The sequence below is a fragment of the Tamandua tetradactyla genome, chromosome 6, assembly GCF_023851605.1.
Source record: "Tamandua tetradactyla isolate mTamTet1 chromosome 6, mTamTet1.pri, whole genome shotgun sequence".
Classification (NCBI taxonomy): Eukaryota; Metazoa; Chordata; class Mammalia; order Pilosa; family Myrmecophagidae; genus Tamandua; species Tamandua tetradactyla.
In genome coordinates this window covers 122666653-122677798 of record NC_135332.1, presented here as the reverse complement: position 1 = coordinate 122677798, position 11146 = coordinate 122666653, and the positions used below count along the sequence as shown (strand labels likewise).

The window sequence follows — 11146 nt, the reverse complement described above, 5'->3', positions numbered from 1 at the left end:
CCTCCTCCTCTCACCAAAAATTGTTGTTGAAGAAATTTCAATCATTTTCCTCCTTCACTAAGAGCTGGTTCAAAGAGGCAAGAGTTGTGGTGGCAAAAAAAGAACTCAAAGGAAAGAGAGACAGTAGGGACCCAACTGCTGGTCTGGCCTAATCTGCACCCCAAACTCCTCTTATGCTTAATCACCTAGCAAAATACCTGGAAGCTCCTCAGAAAATCAATTTAATTTTACCTCGAACTTTATCTTCCAGACCTAGGATTATTATTTAAACGGGACTCACCTTGTTTTTCTTCCGTCTATTTCCCATGTATGGATGTGGGTAGGGTCATCACAGGAAGTGCTAAGTCCATTGCCAAGACAGTCCCACATTGTCAACTCAAGTCACAGTTCCAAACGCCCATGGGAGACTCCTCCAATGATTCCCACGTACAGCTTCAGTTTCTTGGCCAGCCCTGAGAGGAATGAGATATTTCAGTGACGTGTTTTTTAGCCCTGAGATTTTCTGGGAGAGCCTAATGGGCACATGTGCAGCCTCTGATCTTCAACCTGGCCAGATCTTATCTTCAAGACACTCTTCTATTGGGTGTGGCTCTAACCACTGTGCTCTAGCATTGCTTACTCAAACAACCAAAGCCAGAAAGCATTTTGCTAAGGTCTAACCCTGGTGGTGGATCTCCCTAAACATGGGACCTGATTGCTCCCTGAAATATGGTTCCCACTCCATTTTCTGCCTTGTATCTCTACCTAACTTCTAGGTTTCCCTCCAGGACTTAAACTCTTTCCGAGACTTAAGGCAATTTGTCTGAGTCCCATGACCCTATGTTGTTTCACACAATTTCTCAAACTCATTTTACCATAAAACCAAACCTCACCAGTCCCTTACATTGTGCCTAGAGTCTACTCCTGTACCTCGTGATAATGGACACACCTCCAGGGTTGGGTCTACCTCCTGGCTATTTGGCTTTCAACTTTCCAACCACAAAATGACTCACACCTGCCATGCCCCACCTGTAGGACTATGTGGTCTGGTGTGCACACATACGGAGTTCGGAATGAGGTGGTGTCAGTGCTCTGGTCACTGCGGTCACCAAGTGACCACCCTGCACTGGGCTGGCTTGGACAGCCAAGTCTGGGTCTGCTCCTCTCCAGCCCACTCCCTAGCTTCCAGCAGATCTCAGCAGACCTCACAGCAGAGCCCCAATCAAGATACCTGAATCCATGCATATCACTCTGCACTCTTTCTACCACAAAAACATTGAGAGTAGGAGTGAGAAAAGCATTCTATGAACTATAAAACCCTATTCACATTATATATTAACAGTAATTAATTTTATATTGCTCTCAATACAGTTCTACTAACAGATAACAATATGCATTAAATAGGATCTTCCTGAGATGCTGAATCCATGATTGTTTGTTTCCATGAACAAAATTTGTTGAATTCTAAAGCATCCATTGGCAGGGCATACTCCCCAAACAGTTCAACCTACAAAAATCAGCAACTCCTGGTAGAGATAGGTAAAAGGTGCTTTGTTGGCAAAATGTTTTACAAAAAGTATGATTGAATAACAAGACCCTATCATATTTTTTATATTTTTACGCATCTCAAAGAATATCTGCCAATTGAAATAAATAAGGAGAAATGCAGTGTGGAGTACCATCACACAAAAGTCACCTTTGCTTTGTGTTTCTGGTGCTGTCTACAAGAGAGTGTGTCCTAATGAAATCTGTCTGGAAGGCATTGTGCCATGTCACAATTTTATGCACTGGGCTGCCAATATCCAGGGACGTGTTCATACTTGCTACTAGATGCCTGTAAGTTAGTACAAGGGCAGAGTGAGTCTGCCCTTACCACAAAATCTGCTTCATTGCAACTAAGTAGAAAATCAGTGCCACCCATTTACCTTTAAATGCTGAGCTTGGCTTTTCCTTCTTGGTTATGTGTGTTCACATCCATTTCCAGTGTGTTCTGATTTCATTTGCACTGAACATTAGTTCCAGTAGGGGGTAACTTTTTCCCTATGAGAAATTCTTTAGCTCAAGAAGAAAAATCTACTCTGGCACAGTGACAATGCTTGGTTTCTGTCAGTATCATCTTATGCAAACAAAAAAGCTTCTTAAAATTTTTCTACTCTCTTCACAGCAAAATTTGGGTGGGTTGAAGTACTGCCTTCTTCACATGTTCGTCACAGGAATATCTGCATAACGCTAGGACTTTTTCTCAAATCATATTTCTGCCAAGAGCCACTAAGCTCAGTCACTAGCAAATGACTCATTCCCTATTATCCCGTCTGAGTATCCCTCTCAGACGGCTATTATCCCTCCCGTCTATTGTCCCTGCCCGAGTACTGGCAGGAGTCAAATCCATGCCTCAGCAACATGGCAAGTCCTCATATCACACACTTTCGAAGGTGCTCTTGATTTTCAAAATTATGAATATTCACTCTTCCAAGGTGCCCGGTCTGCTGCTTCCTTACTGATCTTTAGGTGCTGGACCTCACGTGCCAAAGAGCAATGACAGAGACAGTCCATTCCTTGTACAATTTCCAACACATTAGCCAGAACAGTTTTCCTTTCTCTCCCCCTCAAAAGACCAAGTCAGAACTCAAATGAGCGACAGCGATGCTATTACAAGGATAACCTGGAAACTAGTATGATTTATCTTTTAAAGGAAAACTATGCAATATCACAACCTTGGAAATATTAGGAACAAATCACCTGCAACACATTTCACAAATAATCTCAAAACACCAGTGTGTTACAACAGCATATCCGAAAATTGTGGGTCTATCAGTTTCAATGCAGGGCATCATGGTTTTTACAGCACTTTACATACATTGCCTCATTCAGTTATCACAATATTCTAGTAAAGTAGGAGGTACAAATATTATTTCTCTCGTATTCAAGATTCTGTTCTTACATATATGAAATTATGAGTCAAGTGGGCAGTTTTGTATTGCACATAGAGAGCACTTAGGCATGTACTGCATGAAGGAAGGGAGGGAGGGAATTAGGGTGGGATGGAGAGACGGAAGGAGGGAGGGATAGACAGGTTGATGGAGGGAGGGATGGATTGATGGTTGGAAGGAGGGGTAGAGAGATGAATGGAAAGAGGGATGGAGAGAGGAAGGAAGGATAAAAAGGGAGTGTTTTATGATTGAGTTTGCAAGACTGACATTCAAAAGACTTTCCCATTGTTCTTAACCAATTAGGTTAAGAAAATTGGTTAAGATGAGACAGCATCTCATGCAACAGTTATCAAAGTTGTTCCTCAGATCCCAGTTTCGTATCATATTAGTAGGACTTAAAAGAAAAAAGATTTCCATAGTCAAAAATTTGAGTAACAAAAACAAAATTAAGCATAATTCTTACAATTAGGAAATGATGCTGTCATAGCAATATTTTACAAGGTCTTTTCTAACAAATGGATTTTTCCTTTGTAATGCTTTATAGACAAAGTTACTGAATTCATATAAGTTCTGAAAAACTTGACTATTATGTCTGCCTTATAGAGTCACAATGCCTTTTTGCATAATAAAGATGCTGAAAAATCCTTCAGTGAAAAATTATGCTTAATTTTGTTTTTGTTACTCAAATTTTTGACTATGGAAATCTTTTTTCTTTTAAGTCCTACTAATATGATACGAAACTGGGATCTGAGGAACAACTTTGATAACTGTTGCATGAGATGCTGTCTCTCAATTCAAATAACCAAGCGCCCTATAAATGTTTTACTCACTTATTTTCATTTGAAAGAAAAAAAAATAGGAGATATCTTAAGAGAACCCCTTATAAAGACTTCCTCTTAGAAACTGACAGATATAACCAAGAGAAATAAAAATGAGAAAAAAATATTTATCAGTTCTGAAACTAAAAAAGTCTGCCAACCATATATCAAAAACTTCTCAAAGGAATTACTGCCAAGTACAGTAAACGCGAATCAGTGCAATGAAAAGCATAAAAAATTAACGTGAAACTTCTCTTTTTGAAAATGGTGCAAGTCATTGGATAAGTAACTAAAGAAATTCCCAATAATAGTGAGTAATCAGAAAACAGGCTGACGTATAGGGAAGCCTTGAGAGAAATTGGATTCTGCCTATATTTTTCTGCAAATGCAAATTGCAGAAGTATGCAGAGCCATTCCTCAGTATGTTAATGTTTATTTAATAGTATCACTCTTCTTATAAGGAGCAAAAAAAATTTTCACAGATGCAAAGATGGTTAAGCAAGAGAAAAGAAAAAAAAAATGTAGCCTTACCAAACCAAAAGTTCTTAGGCCCTGGAGCTTTTCTCTAACCTGACTTCTTACTACCAGGCTAAAATAAGAGAATAATCCAGAATCAAAGATGTCCCCTTCCTCGACCCACCTCCTCTCCAACACACAGATCCAAGCACAGACAAGGAAATAAAGAATTCACACAGCACACTAGAACTGAAATCTGGTGCATTTTTTCCCAGCACATATGTAGAGAGTAACATTTAGAAGTAAAGTTTCCTATGGCCAAAGTTCTTTCCTTACCTGCCTCAAGTGCAGCATAATTGGATTTATATTTAAGTTCTAAGGATGAATTTAAACTGTAGCCAGGTAAACAGAAAAGGGAACAATGAATAATCTGTTCATGCTATTTGGAGGAGAAATAGTCTTGACTTTATTGAAAAATGAATACGAGGAAAACCAATGGGATCTATTTTTTAAAAATATGGCAGGAAGCATCAGCATGTAAATCATAATTTAGACATCGTCTCTATAAAAAGATTTACCCCAGAAAAGAGACGAAAATTTAAAAAAATAACTAACTATAGTGCCAAGAGAATTATAAATATATTTAAAATACTATAAACTCTATTATCTTCAGGTAATTCTCCTGCATTTTGAGTTTCCATGGAAGTTATTAAAATTATATAAGGTATTCAACTCCATGCTTATAAGTTCGAGAATTTGTTTAAAAGACTTTTGTTCATGGAAAAATAAAGGGAACTAAATTGTCTCAAAACCAATTAACAATAAAAGAAAGCCCTGGCCAATTCATTAAATAACCTAAATAAATAGAAAGTGTTACAGGAGAATTTCTTCAGACTTCAAGGAAGAGTTTATTTCTATGAACACAGAGGAAGTAGAAAAGCTTCATACTCCTTCATATAAATTTAATGTACCCTTGAAACAAAAACTTGACCAAATCAGAACAATTTTGATTTAAGTTTAAGAGCAAAAATTGTTAATAAAATATTAAAATTTTTAATCTAGTGCTGTATTACAATACTACTACTGTATGACTGTGCTGGTTTGAAACTGTTGTTTACCCCAGAAAAGTCCTGCTCTCTAACCAAGAATCAATATTATAGGGTGGGAGCTTTTTGATTAAGTTGTTTTCATGGAGATGTAACCCACCCAACTGTGGGTGGGACCTTTTGACTAGGTGGTTTCCATGGAGATGTATCGCCACCCATTCAAAGTGGATTTTAATCCACTTACTGGAGTCCTTTAAGAGGGAACCATTTTGGAAAAAGCTGAGAGCTGACACAGACATATGTTTGGAAACGTAGGAAAAAAAAAACACCCCCTGGGAAGCTGTGTGAAACCAGAAGCCAAAGGACCAGCAAACACCATCCATGTGCCTTTCCAGCTGACAGACGTGCTGTGGACCCATCGAACTTTCTTGAGTCAAGGTATCTTTCCCTGGATGCCTTAGTTTGGACATTTTTATGACTTTAGAATGGTAAACTTGTAACCATTTACCATTCTATAGTTTCTCCCAAAAATAGATCAAGGAAAAAATACCCTGTGATCATCTTGATAGATTCTGAAAAGTTATCAAATACTTTTTTTACATTTTTCTTTCCTTCCCAATAAAATTCTTTAACATTTTTTTGAAAACCTTCCAACTAAAATTAGGGAGTTTTACTCTCAACTTTATTATATTTTTCTAGAAATACTAGCAAAAGGAATTATTTTAAAATGCTTTTATAAGAATATGAAATATAATAAATGAAAGGAGGAGTCATATAATAGGGGATAAAAATTTGTTAAATAATTGTTAAATAATTTTTATTTGCAAATAAAATAATTTTCTACATGAAGAAAACAAGTATATTAACTTGATCAACAAAGGCGTCCACCCACAAAATGAATATTTTAATATACAAATTTCTTATATAAATAAATAACTAGTTAAGATATCACAAACATATTCCACTCACAATAGCAACTTTTATGCAAAAGACTTACAGATAGAAAAATGGTAATAGTGAGTGATGGGGTTACCTGTAGTTGTTTCCTACTTTCTTCTTTTCTATACTTTATTATTTGTTTATTTGTTGTTGTTTTTTTTTTTGGCATGGGCAGGCACTGGGAATCTATACTTTATTTTGAAGAGAATATATTAATCTTATAATAAAAAATTAAAGGCCTATTTTCATTAAAAATTAAACAATGGAAAGCATTCAGATAAACAAATTTTGTCATTTTATATTAATGGATGATACAACTTAATAAAGTTTTAAGTTCATAAATTACTTTTAGTAGCAGAAGAATCTTCAGTAGGACACACACTCAAGTCTTCATTTTCATATAGGAAGTCTGGGAACTCACAAGTTGCAGGTTAAAGTTTCTGGTTAATGGCAAAGTAAGGAATAAAACTGAGGACTTCTGATTTCTAGTTCAAAATTCCTTGACTTTTACCTAACTTCTTGTATCAATTTCACTTTAACTCTTAGTTATTATTGATCTTTGATCTGCTTTTGATTTTTATTTCAAAGCATTAATAAAACACTTCTTTCAACTCACACTAAATCTTTGAGCTTGGAGTCAAATATTAGCCATGGAAATTTAGTGATTCAATTTAGCTTGCCATACAAAATTCTCGTGGGCAGCTTTTCTCATCTTATTGACAGTTCTGCAATAGCCATAAGATGTTTCTTTCCTGCTAAGTTGATAAAACTAAAAATGGGAAAATGTTCCCGTTTTTAGTGGCTCCTCTGCTCCCTCTCTTTTCTATCCATCTGCAAACAAAAACATATGAAGGGAAAATGCACCTTCCCAAAAAGACATATCCTCCTTGTCAATTCAGGGAACTCTGTAATTGGAATAAACAGTTTTATAGCTAGAAGCCGTATATTTGTATATTGCTTTATTGACATAATGGTTACATTTACTTGTAATCACCCCTAATTCCAATGCACAAACTTGATTGAGAAGCAAACAGATTGTTTTGTTGTTGTTGTTCGGAATGTTTTTTTTTTTTAATGTGGAGATTGCACTATAATATACTTCTATACATAATTATCCTTTTTTTCTGCAACCTAAGAAGGTATACTAAAAAAAGAAAAAAAAAAAGAGCAGTGATTTCTTTCCCCTCCTATTGGCTCAAGGAACTGGCCAATGTTGTTTTATGTTAATTTGAAGAAATACTGAATAGCATAGCTAAAAATAAAGAGAAGCATTCAATTGTAAAAAGTGTCTTTTAATCACTTCTCTGAATTTGAGTGTCTGAAAGGTTTGCAGTAAGTTTTATAACCCCTGAGGGAATGCTTTTCCTGCCTTCACTATGGAGTTGATGAATAAAGTATTCCCTGTATGGGGTTTTTAGTGAAATTTCCAAACACCAGGGAACCAGATTTTTCTTGGCTTCTCTCTCTACTTTCTTCTCCCCACAAAAGCCTAGCTGTAATTTTAGCCTGGTCCCTTGTCTCTCTCTCTCTTCTTTTTTTATTGTGAAAAATAACATATATATGAAAAAGCAATAAATTTCAAAGCACATTGCAAACAATTAGTTATAGAACAGATTTCCGAGTTTGGTATGGGTTACAATTTCACAATTTTAGGTTTTTCCTTCTAGCTGTTCCAGATACTGGAGACTAAAAGAAATATCAGTATAATGATTCAGCAGTCATACTCATTGGTTAAATTTATCTTCCCTGTTATAACTCTACCTTCTCCTTTGACCTTTCTCCCAACCTTTAGGGGTATAACCTTTTCATGTCGGAAAGGGCTGTCGATAATATGTGTTAGGGGGATGGAACTCGTTGATGTTCTGGAGAGGCTGGCCCCTCTGCATTTCAGGACTTTCTGGTAGGAACCCATCTGGAAGTTGTAGGTTTTTGAAAGTTATCACAGTACATGGAACTTTTGTAGAATCTCACATAGAGCACTAGGTGTTCTTTAGGGTTGGCAGGAATGGTTTTGGTTGGGGTTTGGCAAACCATGGTAAATAGCAATATCTAGCTGAAGGTAGTAAAAGAGTAGCCTCCAGAATAGCCTCTTGACTATAAACTATCTCAGCCACTGATACCCTATTTATTACAATTCCTTTCACCCTTTTGGTCAAGAAGGTGTTGTCGATCCCATGGTGCCAGGAACAGGTTCATCCCTGTTGCCAGGAAGACTTTCACCCCTGGATGTGATGTCCTACGTAGTGGGAGAGAAATGATTTTACTTGCAGAGTTGGGCTTCGAAAGAAAGAGGCTACATCTAAGCAACAAAAGAGGTCCTCTGGAAGTAACTCTTAAGCATACCTATAGGTAGGCTAAGCTTCTCTGCTACATAAATAAGCTTCATATGAGATCAAGGGCTTGGTCTACTGACTTAAGAGTCTCTAATGTTTGGACAGTATCAAGGGTTTCCCTGGGGGTAGTTTAATAGTTCCAGATTTTTTCTCCCATCCCTCAAGGAACTTTGCCAATATTTTTGATTATCTGCTCAACATACTCTGGGATGTATCTGGGCATTATATTAAGCTATAAAGAGTTACAAGCCCTCACTCCCATTCTGGGCTCTGTGTCTTTGGGTTGTTTAAATGCTCTATCCAGACAGGCTGAGTTAGATTATGTGCTACAGAAAATTTAGGTTTTGGAAATAAACCTCTATTCCTTTGGTCTCATAGAGTAGGTGAAATTCTAAAATAACAACAGTGTCCTCTTTACCCCTCCCTGTATTCTAATTTACCTTAGTCCTTACCTGATCACCTTCATCCTTACCTCTAACTGAAGCCTGATTTCTTTTTCAATTTCTTTAACAGTTGTTGTATGTGGCAATGCTGACTTTCAGACCTGCAGAACTCAAACTCTGAGTCTTAGTTGTCACACAGGTACCCAAAGTTTCAGTGAAATACCAGATTATATATATAATATATATATATAGTACAGGCTCTCAAAAATCAAGAAATAGCAATTACAGCTCCAGACTAAACGTGCTGCTAGGCTTACAATCTAGGCCCTAATTTTCTTATAAATATTTTCTAAATGCGACCGTACAATATTTGCTCTTTTGTTCCTGGCTTATTTTGCATCACATAATGTCCCCCAGGTTCATTCACTTCGCAGTATGCCTCATGACTTTATTCCTTTCTGTAGCGTCACAATATTCGATCATCTGTGTACAACCACAGTTTGCCTTCTACTTCTACTTCTATTTTAGCCAACTCCATCCATTGGGCATCATGTATAATGTACAAAGTCTACATCCACATCTCATATTATACTCACTTAATTATACAATCATCAACACCTTCAGTTTTAGACAATATCGACTGCTCCCGAGAGAAAAATAACCAATGAACACAACCTCACCAAACAGAGAATCCAAACTTCTCCTTAACTCTTGTCCTTCCCCGCCCCAAGCCCCTCAATTATTTACCCCTGGTATTGATATGGAACTCTTCCTGTTTTCCTGTTAAACATAAACAATAGCCTGCAATAGTTTTACCCCTATACCCCAATATTATTTACTCTTTGCACAAGATTTGTACCTTTTTTTTTGAAGTAGTTCATGCAAGAACATATTTACATTTATAGTGTTAATCGGTGGGATACCTAGTTCTATACAATCCCTTTCACTCATGTTCATCCTCAATATGGCAGTATTACTTATAAACCTACTAATGAACTGTCTTTACTTCTATCCATTCCCTTACATTTAAGTTCAACCTCATTAACTAACCATTCACCCATCTCTGGCTTCCATGTGTCTCTAGGTCTCCTATATTCTGTATTATAAGCCTCAGAGTTTACCTTTATAAAAGGTCATAAAAGTGGACTCATACAGTATCTATCCTTTTGTGTCTGGCTTATTTCACTCAGTATTATGTCTTCAAGGCTCATCATCCATCTTGTCATGTGCTTGTCTTACTGCTGCATGATATTCCATTGTATGTATATGCCACATTTTGTTAATTCACTCATCTGTTGATGGGCCCTTGCATTGTTTCCATCTTTTGGCAACTGTGAATAATGCTGCTATGAACATCGCTGTGTAGATGTCTGTTTGTGTCACAGCTTTCAGCTCTTCTGGGTATATACCAAGTAGTGGTATTGCCTGGTCATAGGGCAACCCAATATTTAGCTTTCTAGGGAACCACTAAACTGTCTTCCATAGCAGCTGTACCATTATACATCCCCACCAGCAAAATATATGCGTCCCAATTTTTCCATATCTTCTCTAACATTTATAGTTTCCTGTTTAATAGCAGCCATTCTTATAGGTATGAGGTGGTATACATTGCAGTCTTGATCTGCGTTTCCTTTGTAGCTAATGAAAATGAGCATCTCTTCATGCACTTTTTAGCCATCTGTATTTGCTCTTCAGGAAAATGTCTATTTATATTTTTCCCCATTTTATAATTGGGTTGTTTGTTCTTTTGTTATTGCGTTGTATAATTTCTTTATGTAAACAGGATATCACATCTTTATCTGATACACGATTTCCAAATATGTTCTCCCATTGAATTTGCTGCTTCTTCATTAAAAAAAAAAAAAAAACTTGTCACAAATCCAAGCCTTAGCTAAACATAATCACCTCGGTCAACATGAATTATTCCGAAAGTGCACACAATTGGAAACCAGGACAGTGGGTAAACCACAAAAGTACAAGCAGTGTAGTTTAGAGAGGGAAAGGGACAATACTTCAGCTAGATTCCTCAAGAAGCAGAAGAGGTAGAAGACAGATGCTAAAAGGAAGAACTGCAGTTCAGCTTTGACCAACCTTAAAGTGCCCAACTGCTCTGTGCTGGGGTATTTAGGAGGACATGACTAATCCATTCTCCTAGAGGCCTCCTAATGTCTCTTTATATAAATTTCTCCCTCCTCAAGAATTCAAATCTTCTGCTCCTTCATCATTCTCAGCTGATGGCTGTGCTTTTTACTTTTTGAAAAA

General features: G+C 36.9%; 1 long non-coding RNA gene across 5 annotated transcripts in view; it reads right to left on the bottom strand.

Annotated features, from left to right (window-relative positions):
• The window catches only part of LOC143688763 (uncharacterized), a 92697-nt gene that overhangs the window by 37535 nt on the left and 44016 nt on the right, over positions 1-11146 (bottom strand). For all 5 annotated transcript variants that reach the window (XR_013178271.1, XR_013178274.1, XR_013178273.1 and 2 more), the window contains one exon: positions 281-452. This is a non-coding gene — a long non-coding RNA (uncharacterized LOC143688763). The remainder of the gene's footprint in view (positions 1-280; positions 453-11146) is intronic.